Below are 17,231 nucleotides of genomic sequence, written 5' to 3'. Positions count from 1 at the left end.
TGACTGTCTGTTATGTGGAATAGAGATTACCCACTGGGCAAAAAACAGTTGATATGACTGTCTGTTATGTGGAATAGAGATTACCCACGGGGCAAAAAAACAGTGGATATGACAGTCTGTTATGTGGAATAGAGATTACCCACTGGGCAAAAAAACAGTTGATATGACAGTCTGTTATGTGGAATAGAGATTACCCACTGGGCAAAAAACAGTTGATATGACTGTTATGTGGAATAGAGATTACCCACTGGGCAAAAAAACAGTTGATATGACTGTCTGTTATGTGGAATAGAGATTACCCACTGGGCAAAAAAACAGTGGATATGACTGTCTGTTATGTGGAATTGAGATTACCCACTGGGCAAAAAACAGTTGATATGACTGTCTGTTATGTGGAATAGAGATTACCCACTGGGGGAAAAAAACAGTGGATATGACAGTCTGTTATGTGGAATAGAGATTACCCACTGGGCAAAAAACAGTGGATATGACTGTCTGTTATGTGGAATAGAGATTACCCACTGGGCAAAAAACAGTGGATATGACTGTCTGTTATGTGGAATAGAGATTACCCACTGGGCAAAAACTGGTTGGAATCAATGTTGTTTTCATGTCATTTCGACCCAAAAAAATATATCTGATGATGTTGAATCAACTTGGAAAACTGACTGGATTTGCAAAAAGTAATCAACGTAAATTTTTACCTGAATGATTTTGTTTTGAATTCACGTTAGTTGACAACTCAATGAAATGTATATAAAACGTTGAATTGCAGTCTGTGCTCAGTGGGTAGCATAGGCTCAACTTGTTAGGCCTACCTTTCTATCTGCAATGTTCTGAACGTTTCACGAAATGTAATACACCCGTGTAACAAACGCATAGCTCCCAGCAGGCCATGCTTCCCTCCTCTTCGCTCTCCACAGCTGAGCTCATTGTTGACCATGAAAGGAGGTAATTTAAGTCAATTGAATGACTAGGCAATGAGTCAGCCTGCATGTGGCAACCATGCAAACATTGTGGGAAACAAGAAAACCGACCAAGAACAAACTATTCTTATCGACCCCAGTTACTTGCTCGAATTACAAAATGTGAGATGTTCAATGTTCAAAAGAGGTGACGTTGTTATAGTGTGGTTGGAGAATGCTCCGATGGTTCTGGTATAACTATGTGATGGGCGGTAGTATTATGGGTGGTGCTGCTTGCTCTAACACTCACTAGCCCTGTATCGAGAGTGTAAGATCATGGCCTCAATGCTGTCAGCTCAAGAGTCTCAGAATAGCTCCTGATCTAATGAGCGCTTTTGGGGTGGAAAGGGGAGAATGTTAGAGGGAAGACAGGGAGAGTGTGGAGTTCTTTCCTGCTTGGTGATAGCGGGGAAACTGACTATCACTGGCATTTCAGGGTGGATGGAGAGGATAGACAAGAGAGTGGGCTTAAATCATTCTACTTCCGGCGCCGACAGATATGGCCGCCTCGCTTCGCGTTCCTAGGAAATTATGCAGTAATTTTTTTTTTTTACGTGTTATTTCTTACATTGGTACCCCAGGTAATCTTAGGTTTCATTACATACAGTCGGGAGGAACTACTGAATATAAGAGCAACGTCAACTCATCATCATTACGACCAGGAATATCACTCTTCCGAAGCGGATCCTGTGTTTTACATTCCACCCAGAACAATGGATTGGATCCCAGCCGGCGACCCAAAACAACGAGGCCGTAAAAGGGGCAAACGAAGCTGTCTTTTGGTCAGGCTCCGGAGACGGGCACATCGCGCACGACTCCCTAGCATACTACTCGCCAATGTCCAGTCTCTCGACAACAAGGTTGATGAAACCCGAGCAAGGGTAGCATTCCAGAGAGACATCAGAGACTGTAACGTTCTGTGCTTCACGGAAACATGGCTCACTCGAGAGACGCTAACGGAATCGGTGCAGCCAGCTGGTTTCTTCACGCATCGCGCCGACAGAAGCAAGAAGAGGGGCGGGGGGGGGGTTGCCTTATGATTAACGAGATGTGGTGTGAACATAACAACATACAGGAACTCAAGTCCTTCTGTTCACCTGACTTAGAATTCCTCACAATCAAATGTCGACCGCATTATCTACCAAGGGAATTCTCTTTGATTATAATCACAGCCGTATATATTCCCTCCCAAGTAGACACATCAATGGCCCTGAACAAACTTTATTTGACTCTATGTAAACTGGAAACCACATATCCTGAGGCTGCATTCATTGTAGCTGGGGATTTTAACAAGGCTGTTCTGAAAACAAGACTCCCTAAATTCTATCAGCATATCAATTGTGCTACCAGGGCTGGTAAAACCCTGGATCATTGTTATTCTAAGTTCCGTGATGCATATAAGGCCCTCCCCCGCCCTCCTTTCGGAAAAGCTGACCACGACTCCATTTTGTTGCTTCTAGCCTACAGACCGAGACTAAAACAAGAAGCTCCCGCGCTCAGGTCTGTTCAACGCTGGTCCGACCAATCTGATTCCACGCTTCAAGACTGCTTCGATCACATGGATTGGGATATGTTCCGCATTGCGTCCAACAACATTGACGAATACGCTGATTCAGTGAGCGAGTTCATAAGAAAGTGCATCGGCGATGTTATACCCACAGAAAACATTCCCAAACCAGAAACCGTGGATTGATGGCAGCATTCGCGCGAAACTGAAAGTGTAAAGAAAGAAAATCTTTAAACGACTACCGCCCCCGTAGCATTCACTTCCGTCCTCATGAAGTGCTTTGAGAGACTAGTCAAGGACCATATCACCTCCACCCTACCTGACACCCTAAACACACTCCAATTTGCTTACCGCCCCAATAGGCCCACAGACGACGCAATCGCAACCACACTGCACACTGCCGTAACCCATCTGGACAAGAGGAATACCTATGTGAGAATGTTGTTCATCGACTACAGCTCAGCATTTAACACCATAGTACCCACCAAACTCGTCATCAAGCTCGAGACCCTGGGTCTCGACCCCGCCCTGTGCAACTGGGTACTGGATTTCCTGACGAGCTGCCCCCAGGTGGTGAGGGTAGGTAGCAAGATCTCCACCCCGCTGATCTTCAACACTGTGACACCACAAGGGTGTGTTCTGAGCCCTCTCCTGTACTCCCTGTTCACCCAAGACTGCGTGGCCATGCACGCCTCCAATCATCAAGTTTGCAGACGACACTACAGTGGTAGGCTTGATTACCAACAACAATGAGACGGCCTACAGGGTGGAGGTGAGGGCCGTCGAAGTGTGGTGTCAGGAAAATAACCTCACACTCAACGTCAACAAAACAAAGGAGATGATTGTGGACTTCAGGAAACAGCAGAGGGAGCACCCCCCAATCCACATCGACGGGACAGTAGTGGAGAGGGAAGTAAGTTTTAAGTTCCTCGGCATACACATCACGGAGAAACTGAATTGGTCCACCCACACAGACAGCGTTGTGAAGAAGGTGCAGCAGCGCCTCTTCAACCTCAGGAGGCTGGAGAAATTTGGCTTGTCAACAAAAGCACTCACAAACTTCTACAGATGCACAATTGAGAGCATCCTGTCGGCTGTATCACCGCCTGGTACAGAAACTGCTCCGCCCACAACCGTAAGGCTCTCCAGAGGGTAGTGAGGTCTGCACAACGCATCACCGAGGCCAAATTACCTGCCCTCCAGGAAACCTACACCACCCGATGTCACAGGAAGGCCATAAAGATCATCAAGGACAACAACCACCCGAGCCACTACCTGTTCACCCCACTATCATCCAGAAGGCGAGGTCAGTACAGGTGCACCAAAGCAGGGACCGAGAGACTGAAAAACAGCTTCTATCTCAAGGCCATCAGACTGTTAAACAGCCACCACTAACATTGAGTGGCTGCTGCCAACATACTGACTCAACTCCAGCCACTTTAATAACGGAAATGGATGGAAATTGATGTAAAAAATGAATCACTAGCCACTTTAAACAATGCCACTTAATATAATGTTTACATACCCTACATTACTCAGCTCATATGTATATACTGTACTCTATACCATCTACTGCATCTTGCCTATGCCGTTCTGTACCATCACTCATTCATATATCTTTATGTACATATTCTTTATCCCATTACACTTGTGTGTATAAGGTAGTAGTTGTGGAATTGTTAGGTTAGATTACTCGTTGGTTATTACTGCATTGTCGGAGCTAGAAGCACAAGCATTTCGCTACACTCGCATTAACATCTGCTCACCATGTGTATGTGACAAATACAAATTTGATTTGATCACACTTCTCTCTTCACTAAACACAGCAAAGTTTAGGAAAACTGACACACTGCAGTCAATTACAACAGCTCATCATATCCCAGTGACGGAATATAGCCCTCTACTTGAGTAGTTCAGTCTCAGTCAGAGAGACAAACAGAAAAGCTTAGCCTAAAATACATCTCTAGAGCATGGTCTCGTTCCCAGAAACTGCTAGCTATTAGCCTGGCAAAAGTGACGCTACATTGAAGGTAAAAACAAAACGTTGAACTGCAGTCTGTGCTCAGTGGGTAGCGCAGGCTCAATTTGGTAGGCATACCTTTCTGTCTAGAAAGGAGCTGATCATGGACTATAGGAAAAGGCGGGCCAAACGGGCCCCCATTAACGTCGATGGGGCTGAAATGGAGCGGGTGGAGAATTTCAAGTTCCTTGGTGTTCACATCACCAACAAACTGTCATGGTCCAAACACACCAAGACAGTTGTGAAGAGGGCACGACAACACCTTTTCCCCCTTGGGAGACTGAAAAGATTTTGCATGTGTCCCCAGATCCTCAAACAGTTCTACATCTGCACCATTGAGAGCACCCTGACCGGTTGCATCACCGCCTGGTATGGCAACTGCTCAGCATCTGACCGTAAGGCACTACAGAGTGTAGTGCATATGGCCCAGTACATCACTGGGGCCAATCTTCCCGACATTCAGGACCTATATATTAAGCGGTGTCAGAGGAAGGCCCCCAAAATGTTTTTGTCAAAGACTACAGTCACCCAAGTCATAGACTGTTCTCTCTGCTACCTCACGGCAAGCGGTACCGTGGGCGCCAAGTTTAGGACCAAAAGGCTCCTTAACAGCTTCTACCCACAAGCCATATGACAATGAATCAAATGGCCACCTGGACAATTTACATTGACACTAGTTTATTTAGTGAATATTTTCTTAACTCTATTTCTTTAACTGCATTGTTGGTTAAGGGCTTGCAAGAAAGCATTTCACGGTAAGGAATACCTACACCTGTTGTATTAGGCGCATGTGACAAATACAATTTGATTTGAAACCAAAGCAGCTACATTTTCATACACTACCAATCAAAAGTTAAAACACCTACTCATTCATGGGTTTTTCTTAATTTTTTTACTATTATCTAAATTGCAGAATAATAGTGAAAAATTGGGTGGCAGGGTAGCCTAGTGGTTAGACTGTTAGACTGTTGGACTAGTAACCGGAAGGTTGCAAGTTCAAACCCCTGAGCTGACAAGGTACAAATCTGTCGTTCTGCCCCTGAACAGGCAGTTAACCCACTGTTCCTAGGCTGTCATTGAAAATAAGAATTTGTTCTAAACTGACTTGCCTAGTTAAATAAAGGTTAAATAAAGGTTCAATAAAATAAAAAAATAAAAAATCATAACTATAAAATAAAATAACACATATGGAATAATGTTGAAACCAAAAAAAGTGTTAAACAAATCAAAATATATTTGATATTTGAGATTTTTCAAATAGCCACCCTTTGCCTTTATGACAGCTTTTCTGCAAATAAACCACTACTAAAAGGTCACCAATAATAAGAAGAGACTTGCACGAGCAATGGACACTCTTGGCATTTTCTCAACCAGCTTCATGAGGTTGTCCCCTGGAATGCATTTCAATTAACGGGTGTGCCTTCTTAAAAGTTCATTTAATGTGTTTGACCTTTTTAATGCATTGTAAACATTGTGTTGTGGTAAGGTAGGGTAAAACAGGTAACCTAGTGGTTAGAGCTTTGAACTGGTAACCGAAAGGTTGCAATATTGAATCCCTGAGCTGGCAAGGTAAACATATGTCATTCTGCCACTGAACAAGGCAGTTAACCCACTGTTCCTAGGCCGTAATTGAAAATAATAATTTGTTCTTAACTTACTTGCCTACATAAATAAAGATACATATTGTTTTTAAAAGACCAAGTCCACACTATGGCAAGAACAGCTCAGATAAGCAAAGAGAAATGACAGTCCATCATTACTTTAAGACATGAAGGTCCGTCAATACGGAAAATTACAAGAACTTTGAACATTTCTTCAAGTGCTGTCGCAAAAACCATCAAGCGCTATGATAAAATTGGCTCTCATGAGGACCGCCACAAGAAGACCCAGAGTTACCTCTGCTGCAGATGATAAGTTCATTAGTTACCAGCCTCAGAAATTTCAGCCCAAATAAATGCTTCACAGAGTTCAAGTAACAGACACATCTCAACATCAACTGTTCAAAGGAGAACAGTTACCATGAATAGTTACCATGAAGGAGCCTTCATGGTAAAATTACTGCAAAGAAACCACTCCTAAAAGACACCAATAAGAAGAAGAGACTTGCTTGGGCCAAGAAACACGAGCAAAGGACATTAGACCGGTGGAAATCTGTCCTTTGGTCTGGAGTCCAAATTGGAGATTTTTGGTTCCAACCGACGTGTCTATGTGAGACACGGTGAGGCTGAACGGATGATCCCTGCATGTGAATTTCCCACTGTAAATCATGGAGGAGGTGGTGTGATGGTGTGGGGATGCTTTGCTGGTGACACTGTCTGTAATTTATTTAGAATTCAAGGCACACTTAATCATCATGGCTACCACAGCATTCTGCAGCGATACGTCATCCCATCTGGTTTGGGCTTAGTGGGACTCTCATTTGTTTTTCAACAGGACAATGACTCAACACACCTCCAGGCTGTGTAAGGGCTATTTTACCAAGAAGGAGAGTGATGGAGTGCTGCATCAGATGACCTGGCCTCCACAATTTTTTTATTTCACCTTTATTTAACCAGGTAGGCTAGTTGAGAATAGGTTCTCATTTACAACTGCAACTTGTTCAAGATAAAGCAAAGCAGTGCGACACAAACAACAACACAGAGTTACACATGGAATAAACAAACATACAGTCAGTAATACAATAGAGAAAGTCTATATACAGTGTGTGCAATTGAGGTAGGATAAGGGGGGTGAGGCAATAAATAGGCCATAGTGGCGAAATTATTACAGTATGGCAAATTAAACACTGGGGTGATAGATGTGTAGAAGATGAGTGTGCAAGTAGTGATACTGGGGTGCAAAGGAGCACAATAAATCAAATAAATAACAATATGGTGATGAGGTAGTTGGATGGGCTGTTTACAGATTGGCTATGTACAGGTGCAGTGATCTGTGAGCTGCTCTGACAGCTGGTGCTTATAGCTAGTGAGGGAGATATGAGTCTACATCTTCAGTGATTTTTGCAGTTCGTACCAGTCATTGGCAGCAGAGAACTGGAAGGAAAGGCGGCCGAAGGAGGAATTGGCTTTGGGGGTGACCAGTGAGATATACCTGCTGGAGTGCGTGCTGCTGCTATGGTGACAAGTGAGCTGAGATAAGGCTGGGCTTTACCTAGCAACGACTTATAGATGACCTGGAGCCAGTGTGTTTGGCAACGAATATGAAGCGAGGGCCAGCCAACGAAAGCACACAGCTCGCAGTGGTGGGTAGTATATGGGGCTTTGGTAACAAAGCGGATGGCACTGAGATAGACTGCATCCAATTTGCTGAGTAGAGTGTTGGAGGCTATTTTGTAAATGACATCACCGAAGTCAAGGATCGGTAGGATAGTCAGTTTTACTAGGGTATGTATGGCAGCATGAGTGAAGGATGCCTTGTTGTGAAATAGGAAACCGATTCTTGATTTAATTTGGGATTGGAGATGCTTAATGTGAGTCTTGAACGAGAGTTTACAGTCTAACCAGACACCTAGGTATTTGTAGTTGTTCATTGATAATTTGTGTGAGATTGAAGGCATCTAGTTTAGATTGTAAGACGGCCGGGGTGTTAAGCATATCCCAGTTTAGGTCACCTAGCAGTACAGGCTCTAAAGATAGATGGGGGGGCAATTAATTCACATATGGTGTCCAGGGTACAGCTGGGGGCTGAAGGTGGTCTATAAGAAGCGGCAACGGTGAGAGACTTGTTTCTGGAATGGTGGATTTTTAGAAGTAGAAGCTCAAATTGTTTGGGCACAGACCTGGATAGTATGACAGAACTCTGCAGGCTGTCTCTGCAGTAGATTGCAACTCCGCCCCCTTTGGCAGTTCCCCGACCTCAACCAAATTCAGATGGTTTGGGATGAGTCGGACCGCAGAGTGAAGGAAAATCAGCCAACAAGTGCTCAGTATATGTGGAAACTCCTTCAAGACTGTTGGAAAAGCATTCCTGGTGAAGCTGGTTGAGAGAATGCCAAGAGTGTGCAAAGCTGTCATCAAGGCAAAGGGTGGTTATTTTAAGAATCTCAAACATTTAATATTTTGATTTGCTTGTTAAACACATTTTGGTTACTACATGATTCCATATGCGTAATTTCATAGGCTTGATGTATTCATTATTATTCTACAATGTAGAAGATAGTAAAAATAAAGAAAAACATTGAATGAGTAGGTGTTCTAAAACTTTTGACTGGTAGTGTAGATCTGACCTGAGAGCAAAGCAAAATACCAATGTACAAGTTGTCAGAAAAACCGAGGACAACACCACATTTTTGTGCTCATCAAGTGTGGTCAGCAGAGAAGTGCTGTTTTGCAGGAATCATCTGGGTTCCTGTTGGGGAAATGACTCAGTGGTATTTGGCTGGTGTCAAGTCAATCCTGGAGCTCTGTGATAGCCAGTGCCGGGCCTGCGAGGATTCTGGCCTCATGCACATCAACAGTGACAAAAAACACATGGTGTCAGCAGACCAGAGGCTAAGAAATGTACTTCATTTAACAACAACAGCAAAACCCTACTCAGGGAGACAATGAACTGACCACTCTTCTGACATAAGTCACAGACAATTAAACATCAAGTCTTTTAGACATGCAAGTTGCTAAAAACTTTTGAGACATCTCACACCATGTCCCATGTTAGTGGAACAAATCATTGACAGCCTTCCAAGGCAAACTAGCCCAGTTGTTTGGGAATTATACATAGCAGAAAAGGTCACAGTCCTCCGCAATTAGGAGGCTGCTGCCTCGGCACCAGAGAACAGTGTACACAGACAATGTCCTTTCACCACCACAGCAACCTACAGCAGTGTGTGTAAAAACTGCCAGTAGTTTTCGCTGCTTTGCTCGGCACATGTTCATGCATGGGCCATGGTAGTGTACAACGCTCACAGTCCTGACATGTTTCAACTTTATTGGGGAATAGGAGGTTAGAGGTTGCCATGCCGGGTGAGATATATGGCCAGAAATGAAGGCAGAGGACATAGGCATCCTCTAACGACGCCCAGCTTTACCCCTACCCGTATGTACATATCTACCTCAATTACCTCATACCCCAGCACATCGACTCATACTGGCATCCTGTGTATAAAGCCAAGTTATCGTTCGTTACTCATTGTGTATTTATTCCTTGTGTTACTATTTTTCTATTATTTCTCAATTTTTCTCACTGCATTGTTGGAAAGGGCCCATAAGTAAGCACTGCACTGTTAGTCTGCACCTGTTGTTTAGGAAACATGTGACAAATACAATTTGATTAGACTTGATTTGAGCTGGCGAGTGCGGCCGGGTAAAGCGAAACAACAAAACATGCCGCTATGTCTCAAATCAAATCAAATGTTATTGGTCATATACACATGGAATGCAGATGTTATTGCGAGGGTAGCGAAATGCTTGTGCTACTAGTTCCGACAGTGCAACAACATCTAACATGTAATCTGGACTGACTGGTCTGAGTTCTACAGTGCTGCAATGAGAGTTACATTAACACACAAGTTCTACAGTGCTGTTACTGTTCGGTTATGTCTGACGTTTAGTATATGGGATTGATTACGCTGTTCTGTATGAGTCAGTTGAGTTTGATAATAAACAACATCGAGTTGATAATGGAGCCGTCGTTCTGAACAAAACACCTGCATCCTAACCAACAGTGATGTCTGTCTGTTGTAGTAATGCACAGGGAGGTGGGCTGGTGTGCTACGGCCAAATGAAGATGGAGAGAAAAAGGTCACCTCCAGTACAGGGTTTTCAGTGGGAGAGATGGAATTTAATCTGATCTCTCGTAAACCTTGTACTATTCCACTGCAGCCCCAGGCTCTGAGTGAGAGAAGGTCTAATATGGACAAGGTCGCAGGCAGCAGCACCCTCACCCAGACAACTGCTGCTAGTGCTAACTTTCTAAGGCCAACCCCGAAGAGCTACAGCATTCTGTGGTGTGTGGCAATACAGACTGGTGCTGCTAGTGCTAACTCGCTAAGGTTAAATCTGAAGAGCTACAGCATTCTGTGGTGTGTGGCAATACAGACTGGTGCTGCTAGTGCTAACTCGCTAAGGTTAAATCTGAAGAGCTACAGCATTCTGTGGTGTGTGGCAATACAGACTGGTGCGGCTAGTGCTAACTCGCTAAGGTTAAATCTGAAAAGCTATAGCATTCTGTGGTGTGTGGCAATACAGACTGGTGCTGCTAGTGCTAACTCGCTAAGGTTAAATCTGAAGAGCTATAGCTAGCCCTCTGGTGTGACAACACAGCTCATAGTGCTACCTCACAGCTCATAGAGCCACACGTGTACCATGATCATTTGCATGGTAATTTACTATGTTTTATTAGCAGACAGATCAGCTGTGTGTGTAGAGTCAAGAGCATGATAATCTAATTTATTGATCATAGATTATCAAACTTCTGCATTGAGTCTTCATACGGATGTGGGAGAGTTAAATCATTCAAATCTGGGAATGTTTTTGTTGTATTACTAATTCTAGCTTACTTGTAGCCTACACAAGTATCCTGAAGCTTTGGAAATATATTGACACACACACCAGGAAATGCATCACTGGGTTTCAGCGACTTCCTGTCTGTTAAACCACATTCAGTAGAAAACCTCTCTCAGTGCAAGAGTCTAATGTTATTTTGCACAACTACCCCTACTCGCTTCTAACTAACTCATTGGGTCTTTGTCGTGTTTCTACCCTACCTCAGGAACTGTGGGGTCTGAAATGATTGACAACCTTGATAAGGATGAGCAATAATGACTGTATAAAATAAATCATATTTTATGCTATATTGTATACAACATTTTGGGGGGGAAATTATATTATATTTTCTAACACAATTGCTCAGAGAAAGAAATATTGTTTAACAAGTAATACATTTTTTTCTTAAAGATTCCTATAAATAAAGTAGTCAAAAGTTTTGCATTTGTTCCCATATTCCGAGCACAAAATCATTACATCAAACTTGTGACGCTACAAACTTTTGGATGAATTTTCAGTTAGTTATGTTTGTGTTTAAGATAATTTTGTGCCCAATAGAAATGGTAAGTAATGTATTGTGTCATTTTGCAGTAACTTTTATTGTAAATAAGAATAGAATAGGTTTCTAAACACTTCTACATTAATGTGGATGTTACCATGACTGTGGATAATCCTGAATAAATTGTGAATAATGATTGAGTGAGGGTCAAAGATCATACTCCCAAGACATTCTAACCTCTCACCATTACAATAACGGGATGTTAGCATGTCTTTGGGGTATGATCTTTGACCCTCTAACTTTCCCACTGATCTTTATTCATGATTCATTCAGGATTATTTTGTTTATACAGTCCTTATTGTTCATCTTTATCAATCATTTCAGACCCCACTCTATGTACACTACCGTTCAAAAGTTTGGGTTCACTTGATCAGAAATACAGTGTAGACATTGTTAATGTTTTACATTTTGATTGTAGCTGGAAACGGCTGATTTTTAATGGAATATCTACAGAGACATACAGAGGCCCATTATCAGCAACCATCACTCCTGTGTTCCAATGGCATGTTGTGTTAGCTCATCCATGTTGATCATTTTAGAAGGCTAATTGATCATTAGAAAACCCTTTTGCAATTATGTTAGCACAGCTGAAAACTGCTGTAATGATTAAAGAAGCAATACAACTGGCCTTCTTTAGACTAGTTGAGTATCTGGAGCATCAGAATTTGTGGGTTCGATTACAGGTTCAAAATGGCCAGAAACAAAGACCTTCCTTTTGAAACTTGTCAGTCTATTCTTGTTCCGAGAAATGAAGGCTATTCCATGTGAGAAATTGCCAAGAAACTGAATATCTTGTACAACGCTGTGTCCTACTCCTTTCACAGAACAGCGCAAACGGTCTCTAACCAGAATAGAAATAGGAGAGGGAGGCCCTGGTGCACAACTGAGCAAGAAGACAAGTACTTTACAGTGTCTAGTTTGAGAAACAGACACCTCACAAGTCCTCAACTGACAGCTTCATTAGTACCCGCAAAACACCAGTCTCAACGTCAACAGTGAAGGTGCGACCCCCCGGGATGCTGGCTTTCTAGGCAGAGTTGCAAAGAAAAAGCCATATCTCAGACTGGTCAATAAAAATAAAAGATTAATATGGGCAAAAGAACACAGACACTGGACAGAGATATGGCTTTTTCTTTGCAACTCTGCCTAGAATGCCAGCATCCCGGAGTCGCCTCTTCACTGTTGACGTTGAGACTGGTGTTTTGCAGGGAATTTTGCAGGGAATTTTTGAATGGTAGTCTATTAAAAATGCCCGTATTCAATTGTAAATATGAAAAACAGTGTGATTGCTAGAAGTCGACCGATTATGATTTTTCAACGCCGATACCGATTATTGGAGGATCAAAAGGCAGATACCGATTAAATCGGACAATTTTTTATTTTATTTATTTGTAATAATGACAATTACAACAATACTGAATGAACACTTATTTTAAATCCATTTAGCCTCAAGTAAATAATGAAACATGTTCAATTTGGTTTACATAATGCAAAAACAAAGTGTTGGAGAAGAAAGTAAAAGTGCAATATGTGCTATGTAAGAAAGCTAATGTTTCAGTTCCTTGCTCAGAACATGTGAATATATGAAAGCTGGTGGTTCCTTTTAACAAGAGTCTTCAATATTCCCAGGTAATAAGTTTTAGGTTGTAGTTATTATAGGACTATTTCCCTCTATACCATTTGTATTTCATTAACCTTTGACTATTGGATGTTCTTATAGGCACTTTAGTATTGCCAGTGTAACAGTATAGCCTCCGTCCCTCTCCTCGCTCCTCCCTTGGCTCGAACCAGCAACACAATGACAACAGCCACCATTGAAGCAGTGTTACCAATGCAGAGCAAGGGGAACAACTACTAGAAGGCTCAGAGCGAGTGAAGTTTGAAACTCTATTAGCTCACGCTAACTAGCTAGCCATTTCACTTCGGTTACACCAGCTTCATCTCGGTAGTTGATAGGCTTGAAGTCATAAACAGCGCAATGCTTGATGCACAATGAAGAGCTGCTGGCAAAATGCACGAAAGTCCTGTTTTGAATGAATGTTTACGCACCTGCTTCTGCCTACCACCGCTCAGTCAGATTCTTAGATACTTGTATGCTCAGTCAGATTATATGCAACGCAGGACACACTAGATAATATCTAGTAATATCATCAACCATGTGTCGTTAACTAGTGATTATGATTGATAGTTTTTATAAGATAAGTTTAATGCTAGCTAGCAACTTACCTTGGCTTACTGCATTCGCATAACAGGCAGTCTCCTTGTGGAGTGCAACGAGAGAGAGGCAGGTCGTTATTGCGTTGGACTAGTTAACTGTCAGGTTGCAAGAATGGATCCCCGAGCTGACAAGGTGAAACTGTCGTTGTGAAACTGTCGTTGTGTCGTTCTGCCCCTGAACGAGGCAGTTAACCCACCGTTCCTAGGCCGTCATTGAAAATAAGAATGTGTTCTTAACTGACTTGCCTAGTTAAATAAAGGTATAAAAATCAAATGAAAATACATAAAAATCGGCACATCGGCGCCCAAAAATACAGATTTCCGATTGTTATGAAAACGTGAAATCGGCCCTAATTAATCGGCCATTCCGATTAATTGGTCGACCTCTAGTGATTGCACAGCGTGACAGTGAGCCTCTTCTTGTTAACCTAGATATGCTATACCTTCCCTTCCAAAACTCACACTTACATCTAATATATAGACACAGACAGAAACCTGACTAGGTAACCCCTTTCCGTTCCTTCCTTCCTTCCCCATGTGTTCGTGAGGTTTTACGCCAATTCTAAGAAGAACCAAGCTCCTGTCACACTATGTTCTGCCAGTAAAGCATTGGTCAAACATAATATTTTCTATCTTACCTGAGGTAAATAGCCCACCGTCCAAAGCATGGATTCTGAATGATAGTCATGGTGTGGTTTTGAGAACATTTTTCAGAACTACCCCACCACCAGCAATCTGTTTCTATTATGTGGCAACAGGCCACCCGCCACAGATAGGAAGAGCCATTTGACTTGTGAAAACAGGACAGGAAATTGCAGAAAGGGGCAAAAAAATACATCTGTCCCCTTATATCTCGAGTAAAGCTAGCAGCTACATGAGTGCTACAAGAGGCTACTCATTAAAATGTAAATTCGGCCATTTTACCTGTTCACAGAATAGCAAGAATGATTAGAATCAAGAAACTGGAAATGTGCCTATTGGTCATCTGTGATCAAATACAAAGAATGATATTGAAGCGCAGCGATGCAAATCTCACATGGGAGATGGTTGTTTGTTCATCATCATTGACCCCATCTCCAATCTGGTTCATGCACACTGAGGTGAAATTATTAGCTATTAACAGGATCCAGTTGTGAACTAACATGATTGCAAAAAGTGGGTGTAGACGGATGACTCTGTTGTTGAAGAATCTTTACACTTGTCCTTGGTCCAAGAATTAGTTCCCTGCTTCTCGAGACACGTCAAAAGAAAGTTTGAGGTTTATGTATGAAGTTAATTGTATATCTAATGGTTTTGACATATGTCATATGAGCCTGGGTGGTTTTTAGCCGGTTAAGTCTCTCTCTGGGCTTTTAGGACCTTATGTGTTTGGGTGACACAATGAGTTGAAATGGAAAAGACAGAGACAATGAAAGTATGCATCTCTCTGCCTCAGCTCAGCTGCCTCTTACTGTGCATTGACAATTCTCCTCTCTCAGAAATATTTGAATTGCTTTGTTTTGAAGACTCTCCCGTTGTTTTGGCTGCTGTGAGGTAACACTTTGGTACATGACCAGACTGGAATAGCAAAAACCACTTTCAGCTCCATGCAGCATCCCAAAGTTGCACAGAAACCTCCCTCTATCTCCTAAGCAACAGCTGCCTAAACGCTAACATAGTACCCCTTTAAGTCAAAATGAAGTGGAAACTACTGCTAAGACATGGCCCTGTGAAGCTAATTCCAAGTCCAATGGCCATCAGATGGACTTTTTTAAACTCTGCTCCATGGTAGCAGATGTGTGATTGTGAAATACCACCGCCCCCGCCAACTCTCTGTCTCTCTCACACACACACACACAAACAAACGCCCACCCCTGATCTGTTTACATTCATACCAATACCGACATGTCACAGCACAGGTCGGCAGGAGGATACAAAAAAAAACGGAAAAATATGCCAGCAGCACCATGCTTCACAGTACACACACCCACCATGCTTCACAGTACACACACCCACCATGCTTCACAGTACACATACCCACTATGCTTCACAGTACACACACCCACCATGCTTCACAGTATACACACCCACCATGCTTCACAGTACACACACCCACTATGCTTCACAGTACACACAACCACCATGCTTCACAGTACACACACCCACCATGCTTTACAGTTCACACACCCACCATGCTTCACAGTACACACACCCACCATGCTTTACAGTTCACACACCCACCATGCTTCACAGTACACACACCCACCATGCTTCACAGTTCACACACACACCATGCTTCACAGTTCACACACCCACTGATTTCTAATTTGTTTTGCTTCACAGTTCACATACCCACCATGATTCACAGTACACACACCCACCATGATTCACAGTTCACACACACACCATGCTTCACAGTACACACACCTACCATGCTTCACAGTACACACACCCACCATGCTTCACAGTACACACACCCACCATGCTTCACAGTACACACACCCACCATGATTAACAGTACACACACCCACCATGCTTCACAGTACACACACCCACCATGATTCACAGTACACACACCCACCATGCTTCACAGTACACACACCCACCATGCTTCACAGTTCACACACCCACCATGCTTCACAGTACACACACCCACCATGCTTCACAGTTCACACACCCACCATGCTTCACAGTTCACACACCCACTGATTTCTAATTTGTTTTGCTTCACAGTTCACATACCCACCATGCTTCACAGTTCACACACACACCATGCTTCACAGTTCACACACCCACCATGCTTCACAGTTCACATACCCACCATGCTTCACAGTTCACACACACACCATGCTTCACAGTTCACACACCCACCATGCTTCACAGTTCACACACCCACCATGCTTCACAGTTCACACACCCACCATGCTTCACAGTGCGCACACCCACCATGCTTCACAGTACACACACCCACCATGCTTCACAGTACACACACCCACCATGCTTCACAGTACACACACCCACCATGCTTCACAGTACACACACCCACCATGCTTCACAGTTCACACACCCACCATGCTTCACAGTACACACACCCACCATGCTTCACAGTTCACACACCCACTGATTTCTAATTTGTTTTGCTTCACAGTTCACATACCCACCATGCTTCACAGTTCACACACACACCATGCTTCACAGTTCACACACCCACCATGCTTCACAGTTCACATACCCACCATGCTTCACAGTTCACACACACACCATGCTTCACAGTTCACACACCCACCATGCTTCACAGTTCACACACCCACCATGCTTCACAGTTCACACACCCACCATGCTTCACAGTGCGCACACCCACCATGCTTCACAGTGCGCACACCCACCATGCCTCAAAGTGCGCACACCCACCATGCTTCACAGTTCACACACCCACCATGCTTCACAGTGTGCACACCCACCATGCTTCACAGTGCGCACACCCACCATGCTTCACAGTGCGCAC

At 43.2% G+C, this 17,231-nt stretch overlaps 1 protein-coding gene across 9 annotated transcripts in view; it reads right to left on the bottom strand.

Annotated features, from left to right (window-relative positions):
* The window catches only part of LOC123993549 (ETS-related transcription factor Elf-1-like), an 86,317-nt gene that overhangs the window by 34,615 nt on the left and 34,471 nt on the right, over nucleotides 1-17,231 (bottom strand). Inside the window, exon 1 of one of the 9 annotated variants that reach the window (XM_046295821.1) lies at nucleotides 14,386-14,433. The exons of the other annotated variants lie outside the window; for them this stretch is intronic. The gene's annotated coding sequence lies outside the window, so the exon portion shown is untranslated. Of the gene's footprint in view, nucleotides 1-14,385; nucleotides 14,434-17,231 lie in introns of those variants that run through there. 9 annotated transcript variants of the gene reach the window in all.

Source organism: Oncorhynchus gorbuscha, linkage group LG13, assembly GCF_021184085.1.
Source record: "Oncorhynchus gorbuscha isolate QuinsamMale2020 ecotype Even-year linkage group LG13, OgorEven_v1.0, whole genome shotgun sequence".
Taxonomy (NCBI): Eukaryota; Metazoa; Chordata; class Actinopteri; order Salmoniformes; family Salmonidae; genus Oncorhynchus; species Oncorhynchus gorbuscha.
This window is presented reverse-complemented; position numbering and strand designations above follow the sequence as displayed.